The sequence below is a fragment of the Physeter macrocephalus genome, chromosome 2 (genome assembly GCF_002837175.3).
Source record: "Physeter macrocephalus isolate SW-GA chromosome 2, ASM283717v5, whole genome shotgun sequence".
In the NCBI taxonomy this organism is placed as follows: Eukaryota; Metazoa; Chordata; class Mammalia; order Artiodactyla; family Physeteridae; genus Physeter; species Physeter macrocephalus.
This window is the reverse complement of record NC_041215.1, coordinates 100,236,857-100,248,887: the sequence shown is the minus strand read 5'-3', so window position 1 is coordinate 100,248,887 and position 12,031 is coordinate 100,236,857. Positions and strand designations below refer to the sequence as shown.

Sequence of the window (12,031 nt, the reverse complement as noted above, 5' to 3'; positions counted from 1 at the left end):
AGCTCCAACAAGTATCTGGTTCATTTCAATAAGGGCAACCTCCTTCTTTAAATAAAGTTATCTAATACAGTTTCCAGTCCTTATTATATGAGCTCATTAAGATCAAAGGAGTAATTTACCCTGAACCAAAGGATGATTTGGTACTAAACATTATATTTTATAATGGTACATTTCTTAGAATCTTCAGTTATCATGTGCAATGTAAAAGTAACATCCTGGAAGATCTAGAGGTTGCTTTTAAACTTCACTTAGTATTAGAAGAAATTACCTATGAGTGAGAGCTTAGTGTATGCATGGTATTTAAAAAAATAGAGGAAAGAAAGGAGGATATATAGTCAAAACATAATTCCTGATGACTTTTTATACAAAGTGCTGTGACAGAGATTCCCAAGTTGAAACTGTATTCAAAGTCTTGGATTTATTGTGTAGGGAGATGAGGGCACCTCTGCCTGACTCTTTATGAAGCCAGGCTTAAAGCTCATTGACAGAACTTTCAGCTTTGAGTGACCCTCCGTCCAAGAACTGGGCGGTATTCAGATACTCTGTGTGGGAGACTGTGCTACATGGCATAGTACATGGCATAATGTACAATTACTGTACATGCGGGCTGCACTTTTGCTGCCTCGTCATTTGGCATCCATTGCTTAAGAAAACAGAGTCTCCCAAAACATAAAAATAACTGTGCTTTTAATTTATTTATGAAAAATCAGAATAAGACAATGTCTTTAAAGGAAATAAATTTAAGAAGTTAAAAGGAAAGAAGTTGAGGAATTGTGCTTTTGAGTATTAAAAACATAGCACTCTTTAAAAAGGATGAAATAAACACCTACACATGTATAATAGCTCCTAATATGAACCAGGTTCACATCCTGTACACATGTCCTCCTCACAGCTTTCTGAGCTAGGAGTGCCATTATCATTTTATAGAATAAAGAAATGGAGTCTTTGCAGTTTTAAGACTTGCCCAAGGTCATAAATTCTGTAAATGGGAAAAATGGAATTTAAACTCAGGACTGCTGTTTCTCGAAGTTCTGGGATCTTAGCATCACACAGTAGCCACAGCCTGGTAACACCATTATCAAACAGTATACTACTTTCATTGCACCTGTAATAAATGATGTGTACCTAAAAACAAAAGCCATACTAAACCATCTACAAGCTGGCCCTGCCTGTCTCTCTGATCTCATCTTCTCCCACTCTTGGCGTCACCCTTCACTCTGCATCACCTTGTTGTTCCTAGGAACACAGTGGGCTTGTCCTGTTTCAGGGTCCTTGCATTTTCATTTGTTGCCTTTTCCCAAATCTCCCAGTGGAAAGCAGTCTCACTTCATTCAAGGCCCTGTTCAAATGTTTCCCTCATCAACCTACATAAAATAGTACTCTCCCACCACTCTCTCCCCGCCTCCTGCTCCCTGGCTGTCTTTCTTCAACCCATGTCACCACCACCTGACATTACGTTGTCTCTACTACACTACCTGACATATACATTATTTTTTGTCTGATTTTTCATCGCGTTTCCCACTGGACCAAAATCTCCACAAGGAGAGGGACTTTCACTCTCTTATTCCCCCTAGAATCCCTGTCACTTAGAATATGGCCTGGCAGAGAGGGGATGCTCAGTAAATATTTGTTGAATTAATTTTCCATGATTTTCACTTCCATCATCACTTCTGTAATTGTTTTCTTTCTGTTTTTAGGCCTTAAAGTCTTCCTTCTAACTCTTGTTAGCCTGTCATCACCTTGCCCCACATGATGGACCTTTAGAAAAAGATCATTTACCTACTCTTTCTCATGAAATTTCTTTAGCAATATGAAGTCTTGTTCTAATCTGTCAGCTTTGGTACCAGGAAGGGGATTGAAGCATTTTAGTGTCATCGTTATAGAATATTCATATAGGGCCTAATAGAGAATCATGTGCCAAGGTGTTTACCAAGCTACCATGTGCTGACCATGCTTGACCCTTTGAAAGAGCTGAGGCTTACATTCTCATTGTTAAAGTGTAATCGCTGGAGGAAATATAGCCATGCAAACTGTGATGGGGAAAATTATGTTCTGACAGCAATGTGTGCTTCATGAAGACATTGGAAATTTTTAAGCCTCAAATTTTATAAAGATCATTCCTGCTGATATTTCTAACATGAAATTGGCTAAAACTATTACCAGTTGCATATTCTGTTTTCACAATGATATTTATTATAAATTTTTAGAGTAGCCAAATTAAATAGATTGTTTGATATAAGTAAACTTTTAATAATTTTTTCATTTGAGGTATTATCAAAGAATTTGAGTTTCCTATGTTCTATATAGGACAGTATTCAGTTGGGGAAAAAGTAAATGTTAATTTAGAAATGCTCTGAAAGTCTTCATCAGGAAAAAACTTGTTTAAGATGTTTCAAAGGCCTTTACCAGAAACTGGTTATGCGATCTTAAGTAAGCTAGTTCATCTTTTTGTGCATTGGTGTGATGGACTATAAGCTATAAACAAAGTTGAATGTCAACTCAGCATAGCAATGTGATTGAATTAGAAATTCTTGTTATAAAGATTGAGAGTTTAAATAAATTGATCTTGTTAAGTTAGTCTAATAAAGCTTAGTGTGGAATTTGCAGTATTGTCCTTGTTTTTCTCTGTTTTGAACAGGACAGAGGTCTCTTTAAAAAGGCTTTATGCATTCCTTGGTGAGAATTTTATTTTCCTCCTTTGTATATTTTAACAATATAATACTGGTATTCAGTTAATGACATATCATCATAATTAAAAGAAGATATGACAACATCTTTTGTTCAACCAAATATGAGCACCTACTATGTGCCAGGTATTGTTCTAGTTACTTGAGATACATCAGTGAACAGAATAGACAAAAGTCCTTGACCTCTTGGAGTTTACATTCTAGAGAGACAATATACAAGAAGTATAAGTAGATTATATAGTATGTTAGATGGTGTTAGGGTTATAGAAAAGAAATTGAGCAGAGTAAGATAGTCCAGGAGTGCTGGATACAGTCAGGGTAGTTTGAAACCGGGCAGTCAGGGTAGATTTCATTGAGACAGTGATATGCAAGCAAAAAAGAAAAATAATTTAAGGAGAGGTTTGATGCGTAAGGATATATTGGGGGAAAGATTCAGACAGATGGACCCTGAGGCAGAATGCTGACCAGAACTTTGAGGATATTGTAAAGGAGGAAAAAAACTTTCTTCTCTTAGGTTTGGCTACTGGCCCTGCAAATCAGACTGACAAAAGACAGATTAACAGGAAATAGGGGATACAAATTTTAATAGATGTTAAAAATTTTATTTCTACTTGCATGAAGCCTTCTTGTATATAAAATGAAGACCCAAAGAAGTGGTTAAACTCAGGGGCTTGTATGCTACTTTACCAAAGGACAATAAATTGTGGAGAAGTAACTAGACAAAGGAAGGGGGGTTGGCTTTTGTGGGTGGTAAATTGTGGGAAGATAAATATATGGGGGAAATTAATGGAAGATATGGGTTATTTAGGAAGGTTCGTTACGCAGACTGAAGTTGGTTCCTTCTCCATTGATGAATAGTGATTAAGAGTCCTCTTACTCTTCCTGGTATGGGAGAGGGAGACACCTTTACAGATGGAAATTCATGTCTTGCTTTTAGACATAAAGGGGGACAGCAGAGGGCTGATTGCTTTCAGCTCAAAGTGGCATATTTTGACCTGGCATACTCTTAACTCCCTTCATTACCAAGGAGGCCAGTGCAGCTGGAGTGGAGCAAGTGGGGAGGGGGAGAAGGTAGGGAAAGATGAGGTCAGAGCTCTTATTTTTTGGGGGGGTGGGGAAGGGGGCTGCCAGATCCTGTAGGGCACTATTAACCTCCAAAAAGACTTTGAATTTTACTCTGAAAAAAACAGGGATCCAATGAACAAGAGGTAAGACGTTTTCAATATGTAAACATTACCTATGTTTAAAGTGAATTCTTCTGTAAACCCTCTCTGACTGAAACTCTTGGGAGGTATTTGCTAAAATGAAGCCAAGTGTTTCTTCTCACTGGCCTGTTGGTGGTTCCCCCACTTGTCAACTGAGTGTTTAATTGACTAGTTTAGGATCAGGTATTTTATACAGGAAGTTGCTTAGCAGGGCCTCCTGCCTCTCCTAACATGTCTGGAGGTCTGAATGTTGAGGAGACCCCTCAGGGGTGTGGTTAGGACTTGACTATAAGTTATGTCACCCAGCCTGGATCTACTGAAACATATAACATTCTTCAGATTGGGCTGCACCACCCCTGGTGAGGCCTCGTGTAGAGGAGACAATAGCACGCCTCTCTCATACAGCGGTGTGAGTGACACTGAATCAGTATATGCGCCTCACTCCCCCCCCCCACCCCCGGCCAGTGCTCCCTTCTTAGCGGGGCACACGCCTTTCAGTGCAAACATCCCCAAGGCCAGACCTTACCGACTTGCCGGAGGGTCTTCTCAGCTTCTGTTGCTTTTTCTGTCCTGTAATGTGCCAGTGTCTTTTTCTCTCATCTCTGGCACATTATAATCAGCAAACCTTTCTGGTATCTATCAATGTAAGAAAATATTCAAGTGGCAGTGGACACATTCTCATTTGATTACATGGTGTCATCATTGCAATCCCTAAATATGTCCGATACTCACACTCTTTTTTTTTTTCCATCCAGGGAGGATGTCAGTGTACAGAATTAGGCATCTAGGGACATTGGGTTAAAAACAAATGCCGAGTGTGCCAATTCATGAAGTTTGTGAGTGAATTCTTATAGCACTTAATAAGATTGGTGCTCTGTTTGGTACAATCAGTGGTAAAGGGTCACCCCCTCACCCGCCTGCAGTGTAGTTCAGATCTCAGCCATTGTCAGAGTTTTGCTCTCGCATAACTTGCCTAGTGGGATTCCATAACTTGCCTAGCACATGCAGGTAAATTTGCAAAGTTTTAACAGTCAGGCAGCCCCTGTGAAGATGTGTTTTTGCCCAGGTCTAGAATGATCATTTTGATTCAAATTGTAGCTTAGGATTGCTCTAAATCCCAAATCCTAGACAAGGCATCTAATTTCTGAGTGTAGCTGGAAGAAAGCCAGGCCTCTTTATGATCCAATCTCAGGACGTAGGTATGTTCAATTTTTATCCAAAAAGTAATTTAAAATCAAGTTAGATGTTTATGCCATTTTTCAAGGAAATGTAAGGAGGAATTACTTTAAAGCAGAAGAACATTTGTAAACATCATTTTTCATCTGTCACAGTCTGTCACATGGTATCTTTCTTACAAAATTTCTTATCTTTTTTCAACTCCCCTAAGTTGACTGATAGAATAGTGAGGACTTTGAATACTTTTTTTGTTTCTGTTTTATCTCCAGTACTGTATGGAGGTTTTGGAAATATTAATCTAGACATAGAAACATTTCCAAATCCCAATTATTTTGGATATGTTTAATATGTCTGGCCATGTCCCCTGTATATGCCTATTCACAGGACATTTCTGCAATCCAAAAGTCATGTACAGGAAAAAAATTAATCTTTAAAAGATTATTTTCACACTGATCTCTGTGTGTGAAATATTATGGGGAAAGAAGAGTTTGAAGCATAAAAGACTTTATGCTTACGTTATTTTAGGTTTTTGTGGCATTTTTAAAAGAATTCATTTATTTTTTAAAATTACTCTTTACATATTGTAAGTTAATATAATTAATCCTACTTTTCCAAGTAAGAAAATGATAATGTCATGGGACCTAGGGAACAACAGTAACTTTTACCACTGAATTCAGCTCTAAATATGCCACTTGTTTGTTGCTTCTGATGACCATTTATGGAGCCAAGAAATGAACCTTGGGAGACGAAACAATATGTCTAGAGAATAGCGAAGCAAAGGAATGGATGGGATACCTTAATGACTGGCTTAAATGTGTAGACCTCTGAAAGGATATCTCCATATGCATCTCCCAAAGACAGTTCAAACTTGATAGATCCAGAGCCATAGTCATTATACACGGCCACAGGAAATGCTAATCATTCCCCCTCGGCTCTCCTTTAACACTTTATAAAGTATGCGCACCTCTATCATAGCACTTTTAACATTGCATTGTACCTTATATGCCAGTCTTCTGCTACTGTACTGCCAGCTCCTTATGGCAGGAAATGGATGTTCCTGACCTTCATAAGACAGTCAATAAATGCCATTCAAATGAAAGAAGGAAGGGAGGGAAGGAGGGAGGAAGGAAGGAAAGGAACAAGCTAGCAAATGAGAGGGACAGTGGTCAATGAGATGTGCATGGTCCACAGCATTGCTATGATTGCTCAGTTTCCCTGGAAATTACCATGGAACAGATTTTTTCCATGTGAGGTGTTTGTATCAGAATCACCTGGTTGGGGTGCTTCCTAAAATTCAAATTCCTGCATCCCGACTCAAACCTACTGAATCAAAATCAGCATTTTTGAAGGAGCCCCCGGGATAGTCATTGTGAGCAATGGAGTTGGACAATCATTGCCCCAGAGGATCGGTTAGCTAAAGGGGAAGGTAGCCAATGATGATTTGTGACCTACTGAATGTGCAGGCGATGTTGGTAAATCTGCTTATATAGAGATTTTGTTTAAGACCCCAAGGTAAAATCATGTGGTTCTCATTAAGGGAAGGGGACTATTTCTCACCAAATTAACCAAATTTCTGAGAAAATTCTCTGAGCTACTATACTCTGCAGTTAATAGAAGAGAGTTAGTTCTGTGTGGTGTAATCTTATATCCCTACTCCTTTACTTCTGGGTCCAAACACTTTGTTTCTCCCCTGGAGAAGCAGACTTAACAGAAGTAATTCCAATATTAAAAAAAAATTAATTGGCATAGCCCTAGAAGAGTACAGTTGATGCTTGAAGAACATGGGTTTGAACTGCTCAGGTCCACTTATACACAGATTTTTTTCAATAGTAAATACTACGGTACCATGTTATCCACGGTTGGTTGAATCGCAGATACGGAAACTGCCTGCGGGTAAGGAGGAACCCCATCCGTATGCAGAGGGCCGACTATAAGTTGTATGTCGATTTTTGACTTCAGAGAGGGGCGGTGTGCCTAACCCCTGCCTTTGTGCAGGGTCAACTGTAATTTTAAAAAACACTAAATGAAATCATTTTCGGAAAGGATCATGGATTGCTAAAATAAGGCAAGAGTAAAGATTTTCAAAAGTTTTCTTGATCATGTTCCCATAATATTCACAAACAGGAATGAAAATTATATTAGAAGGATTTTAGGGCTTTTTGGGTGTGTGCTTTGCCTTTTTATTTACAGAACATGTACTGCCAACTAGATTTATAAGAGAACAAAGAATACGTAAGAGACATGAGTGGACAAGCTTCATATAAACCCTGCCAAACAAAATTAGATTTAGAAAAGATATTTAGGTACATGAATTAAACATCTCCAATGTTTCTTTTTGTAATTGTATTCCAGCTAGAAAGTTACCTAAGTATCTAGAACATACACTCCTAGAATACAGACTCCATTGTAACTATAACAGATATTTTAATGTTAGTAAGAAGGGAAATAAAAATATGGATGGGAAAGGGGGCAAGGAAGGCAGTGGTCAAAGAGCAAAAGCAGACAAATATGTCTCATGGAAGCTGACATGTTTCTCGGTTGAGAGGAAGAAGCTAAAGGTCAAGGTGAGAGAAGGTGACTGATGGAAGGGTTTGAGTCAAGGGCACCACGATAATGGGGGGTAAAACGCTGGGCAAGAAAGCAAGAAATACATGTGTGTTCAGAAAAGATGGCAGTAGGGAGAGGGAGAAACCAGGGAAATGGGGCTTGATGTCCTCCATGTTCTAGATGCCATAGGGTGCATGGTACCCTGCTGTAAGTCAGAGGGTGGAAATTAGAGGATGTGAGGACAGTGAGACAGATTTGAATAGCTCTTAAGAGAAATGGGGAAGGGAAGTGACCAAGTATAAATGGAAAAATTGATAATTGGCTTTAAAGACCAATGACATTTCTTTGATCTATCAGAATCGTTATTCAGTTAAAGGAAGAAATAGATGTACAATTATGTCTATACGGTACATGTAGGGAATTTAGAAGCCTTTCTTTGGTGTACTGTTTTTATACTCAGTTATTTTTCTTATGTGGAAGTGGGGGCATTTTAAAAAGATTGAGTCATCTAATACAGATGTTAAATGAGGGTGAAGAAAAACAACTTACACAACCTGGGAAAAAATATTCTGTCCTCAAATATCCATAAAAAATAGACCTGAGCAGAAAAATGCTGTCACTGAAAAGATGTTCTTGGGCTAGCCTAGAATGGACTGCAACCTAAATGAAGGTGTTAACCTACTTAAGGAAAAAAGGTTTAGTCTGAAGGACAAGTTAAAATTGGTCTTCTTGAAACAAAAGACAAGGGATGAGTCATTCTAGGTATTTTTTAGAATGGTGCCACCAAGGCTGGTCAGAGCTCTGCTGGCTCACGTCAGTAGGAGCTGGAGTTGTGGTGGAGACTGTGAGAGCCATCACAAAATGATTTGAACTCTATGCCAGCACACTGGTTTATTTCTAGGGATTTTACATTTTCAGTTAAGAGTAGCTGCCAGTCAGTAGCAGGAGTGTTAGTATCTGTCAGGGATGATGGATTTTCAGAAACATAATCTCACTGGAGAAAGATTTCCATCTAGAATAACCAGAATATTAACCAACTTGGGTAACTTCTAAATGACAGGCACTATGCTTGATGGGGAATAAGACCTTCCCCCGAAGGTTTACAGATTTGTTTCTTGCTATGGCATTTGGGCTTAAAAAAAAAAAAATCAGAACATACCCATCAAGCTTCTGCTCTGGGCCTGTTCATCCTAATTCTGACCCATTTCTCAACATATATGGGACATTTGAGTTCCCTATGGGCCTGAATACTCATGGTACATTTTCGACATTTTTTGCTTCAAGGGGCTAGCCTTTATTTCTTTAAATATCATATATTTAGCCAAATGGAGTTGTCCACATAGCCTATGAACCAAAGATAGGAGTAAAAGTCAGAGATACATGTTTTATCCCAACCCACACGAGCTGGTGGGTGAACCAAACCCGTAACTCTAGGTCTCTTTCTTGGTGAGGAGTCTGGGGAGGAAGCACCATAATTCATCCTCCCGTATTTCCAACTTCTGAGACCAAGGATGGATATTCGTGCAGTGCAGTATTTCTACCTTGAAGTGAATATAACTGGCAAAGAAAAAGTTATTAGTGGCCCTTCTTGGAACAGGAGATGCTGACACTGGTTCTCTGTCAAAATTCTCCTCCAGGGAACATGTAAGGGGTTGTGTCAAGCCTCAGGCATCACTTCTGCGTGGAGCTCAGTCCTCTCATGATATCTCCTCATCCCATTACCCCCCACCCCCATTTCTGCTCCTTAGTGCCCCATTTCCAGGGTCATTATGTCAGAAGTGTGTACTTGGTTTGACTTAACTGATGGCCTGGGGAGAAAAAGTTTAGTAATAGCAGAAGTGCAAACCCTCTAACAGGGAGGTCACACTTTAACAAGTACAAATTTATTAATGTTGCTTTGTATCATTGTGATTCTAATGCATGCTCCTTAAAATGAGATTTGGTGTTGCCTGATCTTTCCTGAGGCCTCGAGAAGAAACTGACACAACAGTATTTTCAGAAAATTTCCCATGTGCATAGCCGTGTTTTTTAAAAAAAGCATTTTGAACAGCTGGACACCTTCTACTCCCTATACCTGTGTTCTGTTCCCTTCAGGGTCCAGCACCCTGCATGTGACCCAACAGCTAATACAATACATTTGTTTGTGAAAACATGAGAGTCCCTGTCCCTATGCCAGCAGCTCTGCCCAGTATGTTTTAGAAAGGAAGAAACTACCTTTGTTGTCTAACCTGGAAAAGTGATGCAATCTCAGCAATTCTGGGTCAAGTCAGGCATGATGCATCTAAATCACTGAGTGATTTTTAGGGTGGTAGTTGTGTCTATTAGGAATTGTGTTCAGCTGCAAGTAACAGAAACCCAACCACAAGAGCTTAAGTAAATAGGAGTTTATTTTTGCCTCCTTAGCAAAAAGCCTGAAGGCCATTCAGGTCTCAAAGGATCATCATGGATGCTTCCAGCTACTTTCTCTGCCATACTTAGTATGTGGCTCTCATCTAAGGAGAGGGGAGGGGGGAGAACAAAAAGATTATTGAGTCTGTCCTTTTATCAATCAGAAAAATAAAAGCTTTCCCAGAAGTCCCACCCAGTAGAATTCTGCCTACGTCTCACCGGCCACATGCCACCCTTAGCTGCAAGGGATTCTGGAGAGGCAACTATTTTTAACTAGGCACATTGTTACCTCGGACAGAATTGGGGTTCAGTTGACAAGGAAGAGGCTCAAGGGATAGGCAGTGAGCAGGATCTGCCCCAAGGAGCCACAGGACATCTTTCAAATCCAGTTTTAGGTGATTGTCTGAGTGCCTTCTAAATATCAGTGTTGTGGTTCTATTTTTGTGATGGAATGGAGTAGATCGCCTTGCGTTGTTTATCTACGAGGGGAGGTGATGCCCTGAGTCAGTTATGCCTTTCCATTCTTACAAGAACAGTGACTGCTTCTTGGCCTTTTCACGATAAAGAATCTTTGACTTATACTGTGCTGATTACAGATAGCAGGAAAGGACCATTCCTCCCAAACTTCTTTGACTTCTCAATGTGATGAAACCAGTGGGCCTCAAGGACAACCACTGGATTGAAATCCAGTGGAGCTGGATTATCCGACCCCTCACCTGGCCCACTTTCTGTTCCTTTTATGCTCGTAAGAAGTGAGGTTTTTCTGCTCAGGACTATTCCCTTGGGCTTGGGACCTCTTCTCTCCTCTCTCTTATTTTAGTGGATCTCTTGCTTCACCCTCTCGGCTTAATTCCAGCTCTCAGTTAAAGTGTATCCCTAATCTTCCCTCCTGGGAAAGGGATTTGGGGAAGCAAATGAGGTACATCTGATTTTAAGAGCCAGTATCTGCACACATTTTTGTGTACCTATAGAACTCTGAATGGTCTCTTTTTCATGTTTTTAGTTTCATTTCCTATTCCAGGGCCCTAGGACAGAACTTCAAACTAGTGTGATATGAGCAAGTTAAAGAATATGAATCCCTTCCGCCTTCAGGGTGGGGCAGATCCTGGGGCAGCCAGAGCACCCCTACTATAATCTTAAGCTGTAAGTGTCTCTTTCATGTACTCCAGTGTGTCCTACAAATATTACCATTTTCTTAGCACCATGAGGTCAGAGAGCTTGGAGAATGCTACTTTCAGGCTGTTCTTTGGATCTGTTCTTTCTATCCTTCTTCCTCTTTCCTTTTCTTGTATTGACTCAAGGTCTACTGCTACCGACCTTTTGTAAACGATTGTCCTAGCCAACCTGATAACTTAGTTGGTGTCTCCTGAACACTGTCCATGGCCAACCTGTGCTGTGTCTTGACTCAGTTTCATAGCTCAATGTCCCTTTGTTTCATCCCATCTTGATTCTGTTATATTCTACCAGCTTTGCTCTTCCTTTTACTTTTTTTTTTTAATTTAACATCTTTATTGCAGTATAATTGTTCTACAATGGTGTGTTAGTTTCTGCTTTATAACAAAGTGAATCAGCCATACATATACACATATCCCCATAGCTCCTCCCTCTTGCGTCTCCCTCCCTCCCACCCTCCCTGTCCCTTCTAGGTGGTCACAAGGCACCGAGCTGGTCTCCCTGTGCTATGTGGCTGCTTCCCACTAGCTATCGATCTTACATTTGGTAGTGTATATATGTCCATGCCACTCTCTCACTTCGTCCCAGCTTACCCTTCCCCCTCCCCGTATCCTCAAGTCCATTCTCTACATCTGCATCTTTATATCTGTCCTGCCCCTAGGTTCTTCAGAACCATTTTTTTTTTTTAGATTCCATATATATGTGTTAGCATATGGTATTTGTTTTTCTCTTTCTGACTTACTTCACTCTGTATGACAGACTCTAGGTCCATCCACCTCACTACAAATAACTCAATTTCGTTTCTTTTTATGGCTGAGTAATATGCCATTGTATATATGTGCCACATCTTCTTTA

General features: G+C 39.9%; 1 protein-coding gene across 8 annotated transcripts in view; it reads left to right on the top strand.

Annotated features, from left to right (window-relative positions):
* Window positions 1-12,031, top strand: part of HECW2 (HECT, C2 and WW domain containing E3 ubiquitin protein ligase 2) — a 410,406-nt gene that overhangs the window by 224,328 nt on the left and 174,047 nt on the right. The gene's annotated exons all lie outside the window — the stretch shown is intronic.